The sequence below is a fragment of the Desmodus rotundus genome, chromosome 10, assembly GCF_022682495.2.
Source record: "Desmodus rotundus isolate HL8 chromosome 10, HLdesRot8A.1, whole genome shotgun sequence".
In the NCBI taxonomy this organism is placed as follows: domain Eukaryota; kingdom Metazoa; phylum Chordata; class Mammalia; order Chiroptera; family Phyllostomidae; genus Desmodus; species Desmodus rotundus.
The window spans coordinates 42,931,866-42,946,063 of record NC_071396.1 but is presented as its reverse complement, the minus strand read 5'-3'; the positions used below and the strand labels follow the sequence as shown (position 1 = coordinate 42,946,063).

At 44.5% G+C, this 14,198-nt stretch overlaps 1 pseudogene; it reads left to right on the top strand.

Moving 5' to 3' along the window:
• The first annotated feature begins 687 nt into the window (after positions 1-687).
• Positions 688-4,683, top strand: LOC112300545 (INO80 complex subunit C pseudogene; annotated as a pseudogene).
• The last annotated feature ends 9,515 nt before the right edge of the window (positions 4,684-14,198 follow it).

The window sequence follows — 14,198 nt, the reverse complement described above, 5'->3', positions numbered from 1 at the left end:
ACTGTATCCAGCAAAGCTATCATTTAGAATGGAAGGGAAGATAAAGTGCTTCTCAGATAAGGTCAAGTTAAAGAAGTTCATCATCACCAAGCCATTATTATATGAAATGTTAAAGGGAGTTACCTAAGAAAAAGAAGATCAAAAATGGGAACAGTAAAAATGACAGCAAACTCACAGTTATTAACGACCACACCTAAAACAAAAACAAGAGCAAACTAGGCAAACAACTAGAACAGGAACAGAAGCATAGAGATGGAGATCACATGGAGGGTTGTCAATAGGGGAGTGGGAGGGGGAGAGGGGCGGAAAGGTACAGAGAATAAGTAGCATAGATGATAGGTGGAAAATAGACAGGGGGAGGGTAAAAACAGTGTAGGAAATGTAGAAGCCAAAGAACTTATAAGTATGACCCATGGACATGAACTATAGGGGGGGAATGTGGGAGGGAGGGAGTGGGCAGGATGGAGTGGAGTGGGAGGGCGGAGAATGGGACAACTGTAATAGCATAATAAATATATTTAAAAGAGAAAAAAAATTCATAAGGACTATCTGAGAGTGAGGGGCCCCAGCCCCACACCAGGCCCCCCAGCCCAGGGTTCCAGTGCCACAAAGACAAGCCCCCATCACTCTGGCTGCGATAACCAGTGGGACTTTAGTTGGTGAAAAAACTACTGGACCCTCTCGCAGTTCCTTTTAAAGCGTGCCAGCGCAGAACTTACAAAGACTCACTCCCTCTGAGCTCCAGCACACTGGAGTAGCAGCTCGAAAGGCACCAGTGGGATACCGGCAGGAACTGAAGTGTCTGGTATCAGGGAGAGAGCTGGAGAACAGCTTTCTCCCAGACAGAAAAGCGAGCAGAGGCCATTGTGCCTTTTCTGAGTCTTCCCCCAACAGAGCCACAGAGCTGGCAAGTAGGAGCCATATCTAAGACTCCATCAACCTGGCTTACACTGTTTGCCCACCTTGGTATTTACCAGAGGCTCTGCCCCACCCAAATTACAGCCCACCCCCAGCCCTCCTACCTCTACCTAAGCAGCTCCAGGCCAGACACTAGCAGCAGCCAGCTTTGGATCACAATTTGGCTCTGCCTAGGGACCTCCAAGCCCAGCACAAGTAGCAGCCATCTCAGATTGCTTTGTAGCTCATGCTCGGTGGTCCTGGGCAGAACACAGGTGGTGGCTGACCCTGAACGGCACTACCCAGGAAACCCAGAGCCGGCACACCCAGTGGACAGCTACAGACCATGCTGGAGCACCACCATCCTGCCCTAATACAGCTAATCCTCCAAGGAGGGCAGAGGTTTGTGGTCAGTGGTCACAGCCAGTCCTTGCAGCTGACTGGACTGGGTAAATCTCGCATATACCTGCCAACAGCAATCAAGGCTCAACTATGAGAGGAGGGTGTACTCAGTCCACACAGAGGGTGCAACTCGAGTACCCAGTTTGCGTGATGAGGGAGGCTGTGCCACTGCACCTATAGGTCACACTACCAAAACGGGGAGTCATAGTGGTTCTACCTAATAAACAGAAACAAACACAGAGAGTCTGCCAAATGAGGAGACAAAGGAACATGGTCCAAATGAGAGAACAGATCAAAACTCCAGAAATGGAGATGACCAATCTATCAGATGAAGTATTCAAAACACTGGTTATAAGGATGCTCAAGGAACTCAGTGAGTACTGCAGCAACATAAAAAAGAGCCAGGCAGAAATAAAGGATAATACTAATGGAAAGGAACAATTTACAGAGAATAAACAGTACAGTGGACAAAGCCAAGAATCAAATAAATGATATGGAACATAAGGAAACAAAAAACAACCAATCAGAACAACAAGAAGAAGAAAGCATCAAAAAAAAGAAAAAAAAACCCACCGAGGATAGCATAAGGAGTCTCTGGGACAACTACAAGAGTATCAACATTCATATCATAGATGCCAGAAGGAGAAGAGAAAGAGCAAGAAATTGGAAATCTATTTGAAGAAATAAGGAAAGAAAACTTCCCTAATTTGGTGAAGGAAGTAAACATGCAAGTCCAGGAAGCACAGAGAGTCCTGAACAAGATGGACACAAACAGGCTCACTCCAAGACACGTCCTAATTAAAATGCCAAAGGTTAAAGATAAAGAGAATCTTAAGCCCTAGCTGGTGTGGCTCAGTGGATTGAGCCCCAGCCTGCAAACCAAAAGGTCGCTGGTTTGATTCCCAGTCAGGGCACATGCCTGGGTTGTGGGCCAGGTCAAGACAACCACACATTGATGTTTCTCTCCCTCTCTTTCTCCCTGCCTTACCCCCTCTCTAAAAATAAATAAATAAAATCTTTTTTAAAAATTTATTTTTAAAGGAGAGAATCTTAAAAGCAGCAAGAGAAAAGCAGTTAGTTACCTACAGGGGAGTTCCCATAAGACTGTCAGCCCATTTCTCAAAAGAAACTTTTTCAGGCTAGAAGGGGTTGACAAAAAATATTCAAAGTTGTGAAAATAGTCGAGGTTGCTCTACTCAGCATAGATATCATTTAGATTCAAAGGGCAGAAAGAGGCCCCCAGACAAGAAAAAAACTAGAGGAGTTCATCATCCCCAAACCATTATTATATGAAATGTTGAAGGGACTTATTTAAGAAAAACAAGAAGATCAAAACTATGAATAATAAAATGGCAATAAGCACATACCTATCAACAGCTGAATCTAAAAAACAAACTAGGCAAGTAAAAAGAACAGAGACAGAGTCATGGATATGGAAAGAGTTTTGATGATTACCAGATGGGAAGGTGTATGGGGGAATAGGCGAAGAGGTGAAGGAATTAAGAAGTACAAATAGGTAGTTACAGAATAGCCCTGGAGATATAAAGTACAGTGTAGGAAATGCAGTAGCCAAAGAACTTATATGCATGATCCATGGGCATGAACAAAGGTGAGGGGATTGCCTGAGGGGAGTGGGGGAAAAAGGAAAGGAGAAAAATTGGGACAACTGTAACAGCACAATCAATAAAATATTTTTAAATGATAATAAAAATTAAAAAGGAAAAAACAGGAAGAAGTGTCCACCTCCAGCTTTGCACAGGGTATCAACATGGAAGCCACAAGTGGGAATAAAATGGTGGCCTCTGATTTTAGCACAGGCCCTATGGAAAAAGCTTCCAAACGTTGCCATTTCAAGATTCCAACTTCGGGCACTCTGGCCATGGTGGCGCAGTAGCTAAAAGAACCTGAAACAAATTCTTGCTTCTGAAAGGGCATTGCTGTGGCAACACAACCAGCCTAACTCCTTCAGTATTGATGGTCCTCCATCCTTCAAATCAGCTAAGAAGGATTCTGATGCCCAGGTCTTCTTGCCAATTATACTGACCTGCAGAACAAGCCGTGGTTTCACACCATCCACGAGTTGTCCTGCCTTCAGAAGCTGCCATCAGATGTTGTCACTGGCTACCTGGCCGCAAGCGTCGTTCCCTGAGCCTTGAGAAGTGGAGATGAAGTGGAAAACTACTTCAAAGGCAGACTTTGGACTCGTAATTTTGTTTCGTACAAACATACTCATTCTGCTGTCCATCTGGCAGGGTCACTGCTGTGCCTTGGAAAGAATGTTTGGCTTTAATTTAAGGCGTTTTTTTCCTCCAAGTGTGCTCTTTCCTGTTGAGTTAAGTTATATTTCATTTGTCGCCTCAATAAAGTTACTGACAAGAAAAAGCAATGACTGCTCCCCCTGGAAGTTGGCAGAGCAGAGTCAGAGCTCTTCCAGGCACATCTATCCACCTGGGCCTGGTGGAGCTGAGGCTCCCTCCCAGCCTCCCCATTCTTTTCTGCACTTGTCTTCTCCCTCCTTTTTCCCAGGCTCACCTGCCCCCTCCCGTTTCTCTCCCACATTTACCCTTTAACCTTGGTTGAGCTTGATTCAGTCCTGCTTGGTAACCACAGTGCCTGGACCAGGTGGCAGTCTGGGTTGGCTGTAAATGGCCTTTGCCTCCCTCACTTCCTCCTCCATATTAGCTTGTCTCTTTCTTGGGCTGGGGACTGAGACAGGTTCAGAGCTCCACCTCCCACTCCCTTTGAGTACAGTATATCTTAGGAAGTGGGCAGTGGCGCCAGGAAAGGGGAAATTTGTTGTTTTGGAGAAGTGGGACCTAGAACACCTGGTCCAGCAGGGGAAGGAAGGCAGTGCCCTTACTCCCTGTCACAGGGTCTGAGAATGGCCCCACTGGGCTTGGAGTGAGGACTTGGTCCCAGTCAGGTCACCCCCTTTCATTCCTGGAAGCAGCTGCCTTTGGGTAAGGGGTTTGCTTCCTATGCTCGGACCTCAGAAACCCTTCCTTGCTTCTGGCAGGTGAAGGGGAGAAGGGAGGGACTGCAGGCCACCCCATCAACTGCCCGAGTGGGGTGGGTTACATGAAAGGAACCCAGGCAGCTGCCTCAGTTTTTCCACTCTATCCCAACTGGCTGGCCTTCCTGGGGGCTGTGTGGGCTGGTCGTTGCTCGACATTATCAGTGGTCACCACCACCACCAAGCCACGTCTGCTGGGAGCGGCACTGGGCACTACATGGTGATTCCTTGCTGCCTAGTCCCCAGTAGGGCATGGTAAGGGCCAGTTTCCAGCTTGTAGTCTTATGCTGCTTTTCTTCCCAGAGTTGTATGGAGCTGCCTCCTGCACCTTGGACAGTGTGGTTAAGCTCCAGAGAGGCAGGGAGGAAGAAGCTCAGATGCCATGATTCCCAGCAGCTACCAAGTCCAGCTCTCTCATCCTAGATCCCCACTCCCCCAGACTGGGCTTCCGTGCTCCCCCAACCTTAGTAGACCAAGGTTAGTGACCTCGGGCCCCAGGTGCTGAGAGGGGCGATGTGAAGAGGCTCATCTAGTTCTAAGGCCAGGCCTGTGAGTTAAGGGCCCTGAGTGTGAGGCTCCAGACGGCACTTCCTCTTTGGCTGTTGGAGTGGCCACCAGGGATAAAGCCCCCTCCTTGGAGGATGCAGCTGCTGGGACTCCCCAAGAGAGCTGGTGGGCTTAGTATAGATCACAACCATCTGGTTTAAGGAGAAATTCTCCAAACTGCAATGTGATCGGCAATCTGATGGTCTCTAGTCTGATTTCTCCAGTCTGATTTTGTTACATAATAAAGTTAATAAAGTTCCATGTACAGGATGGAATGTTTTAAAAGATTTTATTTCTTTATTTTTAGAGGGGAAGGGAGAAAGAGAAACATCCATGTGTGGTTGCTTCTTGTGTCTTCCTACTGGGGACCTGGCCCGCAACCCTGGCACATGCCCTGACTGGGAATCAAACCAGGGGCCCCTTGCTTCGCAGGCCGGCACTCAATCCACTGAGCCACCAGCCAGGGCAGGATGGAATACGATATATGCACATGTCACACTGTCAAATCCCACTTTGCACTGGCCACAACAAAACACAGTTAGGTCAGAATGTAGGCTTCCCCTAATTGGTTCTGTCTTTTCACACATTCCAGACTTTTTCATGGTCCTGCTTTTGGTGTTTGATGTTTGTTTGCTCTAATACTTGGTTATTACCGAGTTTTCCACTGTTAGAACAAACTTTGGTAGGTGGTAATGTCTCTAAAAAAAGGACACGACCTTAATCTTTACTGAATAGGATGTAAACCATTTGTTCCCTTTAAGTTTATACCTTTTATGTCACAGTCTTTTCTTCTCTATATTCACAGCTGTTATATCCTTCTGGAAACTAATTTTACACATTCTTGGTAGAGTCGTGAAGGAATATGTTTTGTTTCATTTGCAGTCAGGCCTGTCAGCCATCCATCCATCTATGCAAACATCTCATTTCTGTCTCTCCTGTTCCTAAAGAAGGATGTGAGAGTCCTAAACACAGTCTGTGTAGGTAAGCAATGACTGGGGGCAGGAAGGTGCAGTACAGAGGTCCTCAAGACCACCCTCAGCTTCAGTGCTTCACTAGAAGGTCTCACAGAACTCAGAAAAGCCATTATATTTAGTTACAGTTTATTACAGCAAAGGGATACACATTAATAGAAGCACCTGAAAAGACACTGTCTGGGAGACACCAAGTAGAAGCTTCCCGTGGCCTCTTCTCAGTGCCATTGTGTAGGCGGCGCTTAATTCTCTCAGCAACGATGTGTGACAACATGCAGGGCCAACCAGGGAGTCTCACCCATGGCCCAGTGTCCAGAGTTTTTCACTGGACGTCAGTCACCACCCATGTGACTAACCTTCAGCCTCCAGTCCCTCCTGAAGTCAAAGTGATACGTCCTGGTCAAAGTCCCATTATAAATCACATTGTCAGCCTAGACTATCTGCTGTGACCCAAGTGAACAGACACACTCATCAGGCAGAACAAGCAATAACGCCCAAAGGATCAGGTTACCTTCCAGGAGCAGAGCAAGAGCCAAATCCTTCTTTGGGATGTGAAGAGTCTGGATACTCCAGACTTGCTGAGTTAATTATTTTCTGCATAGGGGTGGAAACAAGTGTTAAAAAGTTGATCTAAACTTTAATTGCTTCTTTTTAAAACTCATGGATTTTACACATTCATTTGCTCACCCACCTCTCAGGGCTTATTGGGTCCGTTCCCTTCTTTACTCTTCATCATTTTCTATTTGAAAACAAGGAAAGATGATTATAGAGTTTGTGGGTCCTAATTACATTCACTTCACAAAGTGGTTGTGGTGATTTTTTGAGAGTGTGAATGAAGATATTCTGTATTAAAGATAGTTGGCATACAATAATATTATATTAGTTTCAGGTGTTCAACAAAGTGATTTACCTAAGGCTTCACCCCTTACTACATAACAGGTGAGCCAAGACAAGAAAGGATGGCCCAAATGAAAGAACAGATCAAAGCTCCAAAAATAGAACTAAATAAGTGACCAGGAGATAGCCAACCTATCAGATGTACAGTTCAAAATACTGGTAATTAGGATGCTCACAGAAATGGTTGAGTATGGTCACAAATTAGAGGAAAACGTGAAAGCTATGCAAAGAGAAATAAAGGAAAGTGTACAGGGAACCAACAGTGATGGGGAAGAAACTGGGACTCAAATCACTGGTTTGGACCAGAAGGAAGAAATAAACATTCAACCAGAACAGAATGAAGAAACAAGAATTCAAAAAAATGAGGAGAGGCTTAGGAACCTTGGGGACAACTTTAAACGTTTCAACATCCTAATCATAGGGGTGCCAGAAGAGGAAGAGCAAGAAATTGAAAACTTATTTGAACAACTAATTAAGGAGAACTTCCCCAATCTGGCAAAAGAAATAGACTTCCAGGAAGTTCAGAGAGTCCCAAAGAACTTGGACCCAAGGAAGCACACATCAAGGCACATCATAATTACATTAACCAACATTAAAAAGAAGGAGAGAATCATAAAAGCAGCAAAAGAAAAGGAGACAGCTAACTACAAAGGAGTCCCCATAATACTATCAGCTGATTTCTCAAAAGAAACCTTGCAAGCAAGAAGGGGCTGGAAAGAAGTATTTGAAGTCATGAAAGGCAAGGACCTACATCCAAGATTACTCTATCCAGCAAAGCTATCATTTAGAATGGAAGAGCAGATAAAGTGCTTCCCAGACAAGGTCAAGTTAAAGGAGTTCATCATCACCTTCTTAAATGAAATGTTAAAGGGACTTATCTAAGAAGAAGAAGAAGATCAAAACTATGAATAGTAAAATGACAACAAACTCACAACTATCAACATCTGAACCTAAAAAACAAAAACAAACTAAGCAAACAACTAGAACAGGAACAGAACCACAGAAATGGAGATCACATGGAGGGTTATCAGCAGGGAGGGGGAGGGGAAGAATGGGGGAAAAGGCACAGGGAATAAGAAGCATAAATGGTAGGTACAAAATAGACAGAGGGAGGTTAAGAATAGTAGAGGAAATAGAAAAGCCAAAGAACTTATATGTACGACCCATGGACATGAACTAAGGTGAGGGAATGCTGGGGGGAGGCGGTGTGCAGGGTGGAGGGGAAAAAAGGGAGAAAAAACATTGGACAGCTGTAATAGCATAATCAAAAAATATATTTTTAAAAAAGAAAAAAATTAAGTCAGAGGATTTTCTTCCTGAAAGTTTGGACCAACAATGTGGATGCACATTTTACATGGGAGCACGTTATACACAGCAAGATACAGTACTTTAAATTTTCCTTGTCTGAGAAACTGTCTCACCTTAAGTTCTGAATGATAACCTTGCTAGATATGGTATTTTAGGTTGTAGGTTCCTTTCTTTCATCGTTTTAAATATTTCCTGCCACTCCCTTCTGGCCTGTGAAGTTGCTGCAGAGAAACAAGCCGACAATCTTGTGGGGATTTCCTTGGACATCATTTGTTTCTTTCTTGCTGCCTTCAAGAATCACTCTTTATCTTTAACCTTTGCCACTTTAATTACAATATATCTTGGTATAAAGCCTCTTTGGTTCATCTTGTTGGAATTATCTGTGCTTCCTGGACCTAAATATCTGTTTTCTTCCCCAGATTTCCCCTGGAAAGTTTTCAGCCATTATTTCTTCAAATATACTTTCTGCCCCTTTCTGTCTTCTCCCTTTGGAGTCCCTATAAGGCAAATGTTAGAGCACTTGATGTTGTCCCAGAAGTTCCTTATACTATCCTTATTTCTTTATTATTTTTTTCATTTTGCTGTTCCAATTGGGTGATTTCCACTATTCTATCTTCCAGGTCACTGACCCATTCTTTGGTAATAATCAGCCTGTTGCCAATTTCTTCCAATGTATTCTTAATTTCAGTTACTGTATTCCTTTTCTTTTTTGTCTTTCTTATATTTCTCTTTCATCCTGCCATTTTATTTTTCTGTATTCTCCTATATTTTTGTTTCATTTTTCTTTTCCCTTACATCCCATATTTTAATTTTTCTCTCTTAGCCTGGTTTTTGTTCCTCACTCTTAGTATTCCCTCTCCCTCCATTATTTCAAAATCACTTTCCATTCCTCTAAACATCTCTTAGGCCTTCCTTCTTTTTTTCCCTCTTATTCCTATACTACCTGTATTAATTTTAGTTTGTTTCTTGTTGATAGTACTGTGGTGGATCTTTCTCTCCAGTTTGGCTCCTATATTTTTATCAATTATTTACTATTTTTCCTTCCTTTTTCTTTCTCTCTCTCAGTTTATTTTATTTTATATTATTTTGATTTCTGTTTCAACCTAATATTATATGCTTCCCTTCTCATACTCCATTCCGCATTCTTCATTCCCTTTTTTATTCATGAGGTAAATTTTTTTCTTCTCTCTTTCCATTACTCCAACTCCCAACTCTTATTAGTGCTCCTAGCTCTGCCCTCTCAAAATCATTTTTCTTTCAGTCAGCCATCTCATGTCTGTCTCCTGTCTTACAATAGCCTTAATTTCATTCCACCCTTCTTACACTGGTTCATTTGCTGTTGACAGTGGGATTGTTGGGGGGCAAGTTATATTTGCAGGTGTGGGTTTGTTTCCTGGGCTTTGTGGTTTTGTTCTGGCAGCCCCTGCACAATGACACACAACACGTGGTGGGCGGAGTGACCCTCAGTCAACCAGCTGGAGGGAAGGACCCACCTAAGGGAGACCCTACAACAATCAAAACCCAATTACATCCAAGAACCATCATAAAAGGCATAAAGGGCATCCCAAGAGCATCACATTCAGGTGATCAAGGAGACTGGACCACTGAGTCCCACAGGTCTTCTACCACAGAAGTTCTCACCACAAAGACAGGGAGTCAAAGCAGACCAATTTAAGAAGCAGAAGCTAACAAGAAGAGTCCCGCAAACAATGGGAAGACAAAGAAACAACCCCCAATCAAAAGGAAAGGAGGAATCCTCACAAAGAATGCTAAATGAAATAGAGGCAAGTCACCTATCAGATACTGAGTTCAAAACAATGGTTATAAGGAAGCTCAATGAGCTCAGTGAGAATTACCAAAAACTACAGGGAAACTACAAGGAACTCACTGCAAACTATATCAACATTAAAAAGGACTTAGAAACAATCAACAAGGGACAAGAGGAAAGGAAGAAAGCAATTTCTGAATTAAAGAACATAGTAGAAGGGATCAAAAGCAGGCTCAGTGAAGCAAAGGATGGAATCAGTAAGCTGGAGAACCAAGTAGAAAAAGCTCCCAAAAAGAGCAAGAAAAGGAAAAAAGACTAGAAAGGAATGAAGAGGGGTTAAGGGAAATGCAAGACAACATGAAGCAGAATAATATCCATACAATAGGGTTAGCAGGAGGAGAAGAAGAGGAGCAAGGAATAGAAGACCTGTTTGAGAAAGTAATGATGGAAAACTTCCCTAATTTGATGAGAGAAAAGACCACACAAATCCAGGAAACACAGAGGGTCCCAATCAAGAGGAACCAAAGAGGCCACTGCAAGCCACATCATAATTAAAATGGCAAAATTTAAAGACAAAGAGAGAATCTTACAGGCAGCAAGGGAGAAACAGGAAGTAACATACAAGGGAGACCCGATAAGGCTAGCAGCTAATTTCTCAACAGAAACACTACAAGCAGAAGAGAATGACAAGAAATATTCCAAGTAATGAAAAGCAAAGGTCTGCAACCCAGACACTCTAACCAGCAAGGTTCTCAATTTAAATGGAAGACCAAATAAGGAGCTTCCCAAATAAAAGAAGGCTAAAAGAATATACCTCCACCAAACCAGTTCTGCAAGAGATGCTAAAGGGGCTGCTTTAAGAAGGGGAAGAGCCCTGGCTGGTGTGGCTCAGTGGATTGAGTGCCAGCCTGAGAACCAAAGGGTTGCTCATTTGATTCCCAGTCAGGGCACATGCCTGGGTTGCAGGCCAGGTTCCCAGTAGGAGGCGTGTGAGAGGCAACCACACATTGAGGTTTCTCTGTCTTTCTCCCTCCATTCTCCTCTCTCAATAAATAAATAAAATCTTTTTAAAAAAAAAAAAAGAAGAGGAAGGAAAACCTTGAAAGAAAGAGGAACACTGGTACAAAGGAAGTAAAATGGCAATGAATAAGTACAAATGAATAATAACCTTAAATGTAAGTGGATTAAATACTCCAATCAAAAGACATAGGGTTGCCGAGTGGATAAGAAAACAGGACCCGCACACGTGCTGCCTACAAGAGACCCACCTCAGGACAAAAGACCTACACAGACTGAAAGTGAAGGACTGGAAAAAAATACTCCAAGCAAAGGGACAGGGGAAAAAAAAGCCAGCATAGCAACACTTAGATCAGACAAAATAGATTTCTAAACAAAGGCCATAAAAAGAGACAGAAGAGGTCACTTAATAATACTGAAGGGAAGAAATGTCAAGAAGACATAAACATTGTAAACATATATGCACCCAACATCGGAGCACCCAAATGTATAAGGAAAATCATGGAAGACTTCAAGAAAGATACAGACAGTAACACATTTACACTGGAGGATTTTAACATCCCACTGCCATCCCACCAATGGACAGATCTTCCAAACAAAGAATCAACAAGGACATTGTGGCACTGAATGACATGCTAGATCAAATGGGCTTAACTGATAGACACAGACTGTTTCGCCCCAAAGAAGAAAAATATACATTCCTTTCAAATGCACACGGAACATTCCCAAAGACAGATCTCAGGATAGGTCTGTCTTTGAGAGTGACAGACCTACCAACAAAACAAACCTCAACATACTCAAGATAATTGAAATCATATCAAGCAATTTCTTGGATCACAATGGAGTGAAACTAGAAGCCAATGTGAAGGAAGAAAACTCAAAAACAGCCAAATTCATGGAAACTGAATAACATGTTACTAAACAATGAGTGGGGTTAATGACAATATCAAGGAAGAAATCAAAAAAGTCTCTGGAAACAAATGAAAATGAATTCACAACAGTACAAAACTTACGGGACACAGCAAAGGCAGTCCTGAGAAGGAAGTTAATAGCAACGCAGGCCTACCTAAAAAGGATAGAAACATTTCAAATAAACAATCTAACCTTACATCTGGAGGAACAACAACAAACATGGCCCAGAGCAGGTAGAAGGAAGGAAATAACCAAGATCACAGCAGAATTAAATGACCTAGAGACTAAAAGAACAATTCTAAGGATCAAAAAATCCAGGAGCTCGTTCTTTGAAGAGATAAACAAAATTGACAAGCCTTTAAGCAGACTCATCAAGGGAAAAGAGGAGAGGACCCAAATAAACAAAATCAGAAATGAAAGAGGAGCGATTAGTGCCTCCTGGCCGAGTCTCTGTGCCTCCATCTCCTGCTGCCCTCTCTGCAGGGCCAGAGAGAAGTGCCCGGCTACAGACGTGAGTGTGGAGACGCAGCACCAAGGGTGGAGGTGGGGAGAACATGACCTTTCTCCAGCCAGGGAGCACTGACCTCAGACTTGCCTTTCAACAGGGAGCTGGCCTTTCTAAGAGGCCTTGGAGCTTTGAAAGGCTGTCTGTCCCACCAGGGTTGCCAGGTCCCAGCCATCTGGGGCTGGGTTTGCTATCTGGGGATGGGTTTGCTGCCATAAAGCAGCTTTCTCAGCATGAGCTTGCCAGGACCATGGTCACTATAGCTTCAAATCCTCCCTGGCCAGGAGCTCTTGTCCACTTACACTCCTCTCTCTCTTTCCACCCCACCCACCCTGAGTGTCCCTCCTGGCTGTGGACCTGGACAACCTTTAGTATTTCTTTTCCTGCCTCATCCTTCTCAGGTGTGCTACGCAGACCCTGGGACGTGTAGGTTGGGAGAGAGGGCACGGGCTCCAGCCCAGAGCACTGTCGTTCCCTGCTGCTCATGGGCAGTAGCAGCCAGCACTCCCACCCAGGAGGGTGCCGTGCTCCCTGGAGCCAGCTGACATCAACCACTTAGAACCAACATGTGCTGTTTGCCATCTTCCATGCTTCCTTCTCCTTGAAGGTCTCAGGCCAGAGTAGTGAAGACCTTAGCCAGGGAGCCTGTTATTGGCAGGTGACACCTTAGCCAGAGGTTGTAAAAGGTGAGAATTAATAGCTCCCATAAGGCCTGTCACTATGTAGACATGACACCAAGAAACCATGGAACTTTTCAACCAGTGTGGTCATTGATCAGTGACAATTCACTCCAGGGGCCACAGTTCTGAAAGTCAGCCCTTCACCATGCCCTGCGCATCTGCCACCGCCCTCAAGCTGAATGCAAACACTTTCATCTCTGAAAATAGTCCCTAGTCCCTGAGGACTGTGCTTTCCAAAACCCTTTGTCAGGTCACCAGCTTGGCTCAGAGAGACTATCTTGCAAGCTCTCTGGTGCTTAACACATAATAAATGCGGCTTTCCATCTCTGCTTCGGAGTGGCCCTTTCTTTCTTCAGCAAGTGGTTTTGACAATCACATCAGGTCCCCTGAGAGTCTGGGTTTCCTGGGCTCTTTCTACAAAATCTGACATATGTTGCAGAAGCCTGTGGAAGTCCTGAGGTGTCTTTACTTGTCTTTAGTCTTTGGAGGCAGAGATCTGAGAGCTATAATTCATTTTAACAACTTGACTTTGATGGTGAGCCTCTCCCACCCTGCTAGGAGCAGCCCAGTATTCTGCACCCAGGCCCTTCGCCCTGAAAGGTAAGCTGTACCATTGGGAAGGACGTGGAGATCTGAGAGTCTCAGATGCACCCACAGGAGGATTTAGCCTTCACCTCCCCATGGGAAACACTGTAGGAGAATCGTGTGGATGTCTGAGCAGGAAATCAGGGATAGTGGAGCCAGGGAAGGGGAAGAGTTTGGCCAATGTCCCTGGAACACCCTCAGGCAATTGGGACAGGGCCTCCCATGAAGTTTCAAAACAGGAGAAAATGCCCAGCTGAAATCTTCTGTCCTGAACACAGGGCCCCGGGTCAGAATTCAGGGGGACTGTGACCCTGGATGGGACAAATAACTAAGCTCTAGCTGTAATATAGATGTTCTTCCCGGGACGAACGAACAGAGGTAGCAAAGCACAGTTGGATTAGCAGGACAGTGCCTTGGCCCGACAGCTGCCCTACTTCCCCTTCCCCAAACACAGTGACGTTGTTTGGCTCCGCCGCCGGGTAGTGAGGCAGTGAAGAAGCACATAAGCTGTATTTCATAATTATCAACACGACCGGCTTTCTTTCGTATTTGTCCTGTTTTTCTCATTCCGAGGACCATCCTCTCTCTCCTTGAGGATCCGCAGGAGCCCAGCTGGACTGCGGGGGTGGAGAGAACACGGGCGGGGCGGGGCCGGGGGCGGGGCGGGGCCGGGCCGGGGCGGGGCCGGGCCGGGGGC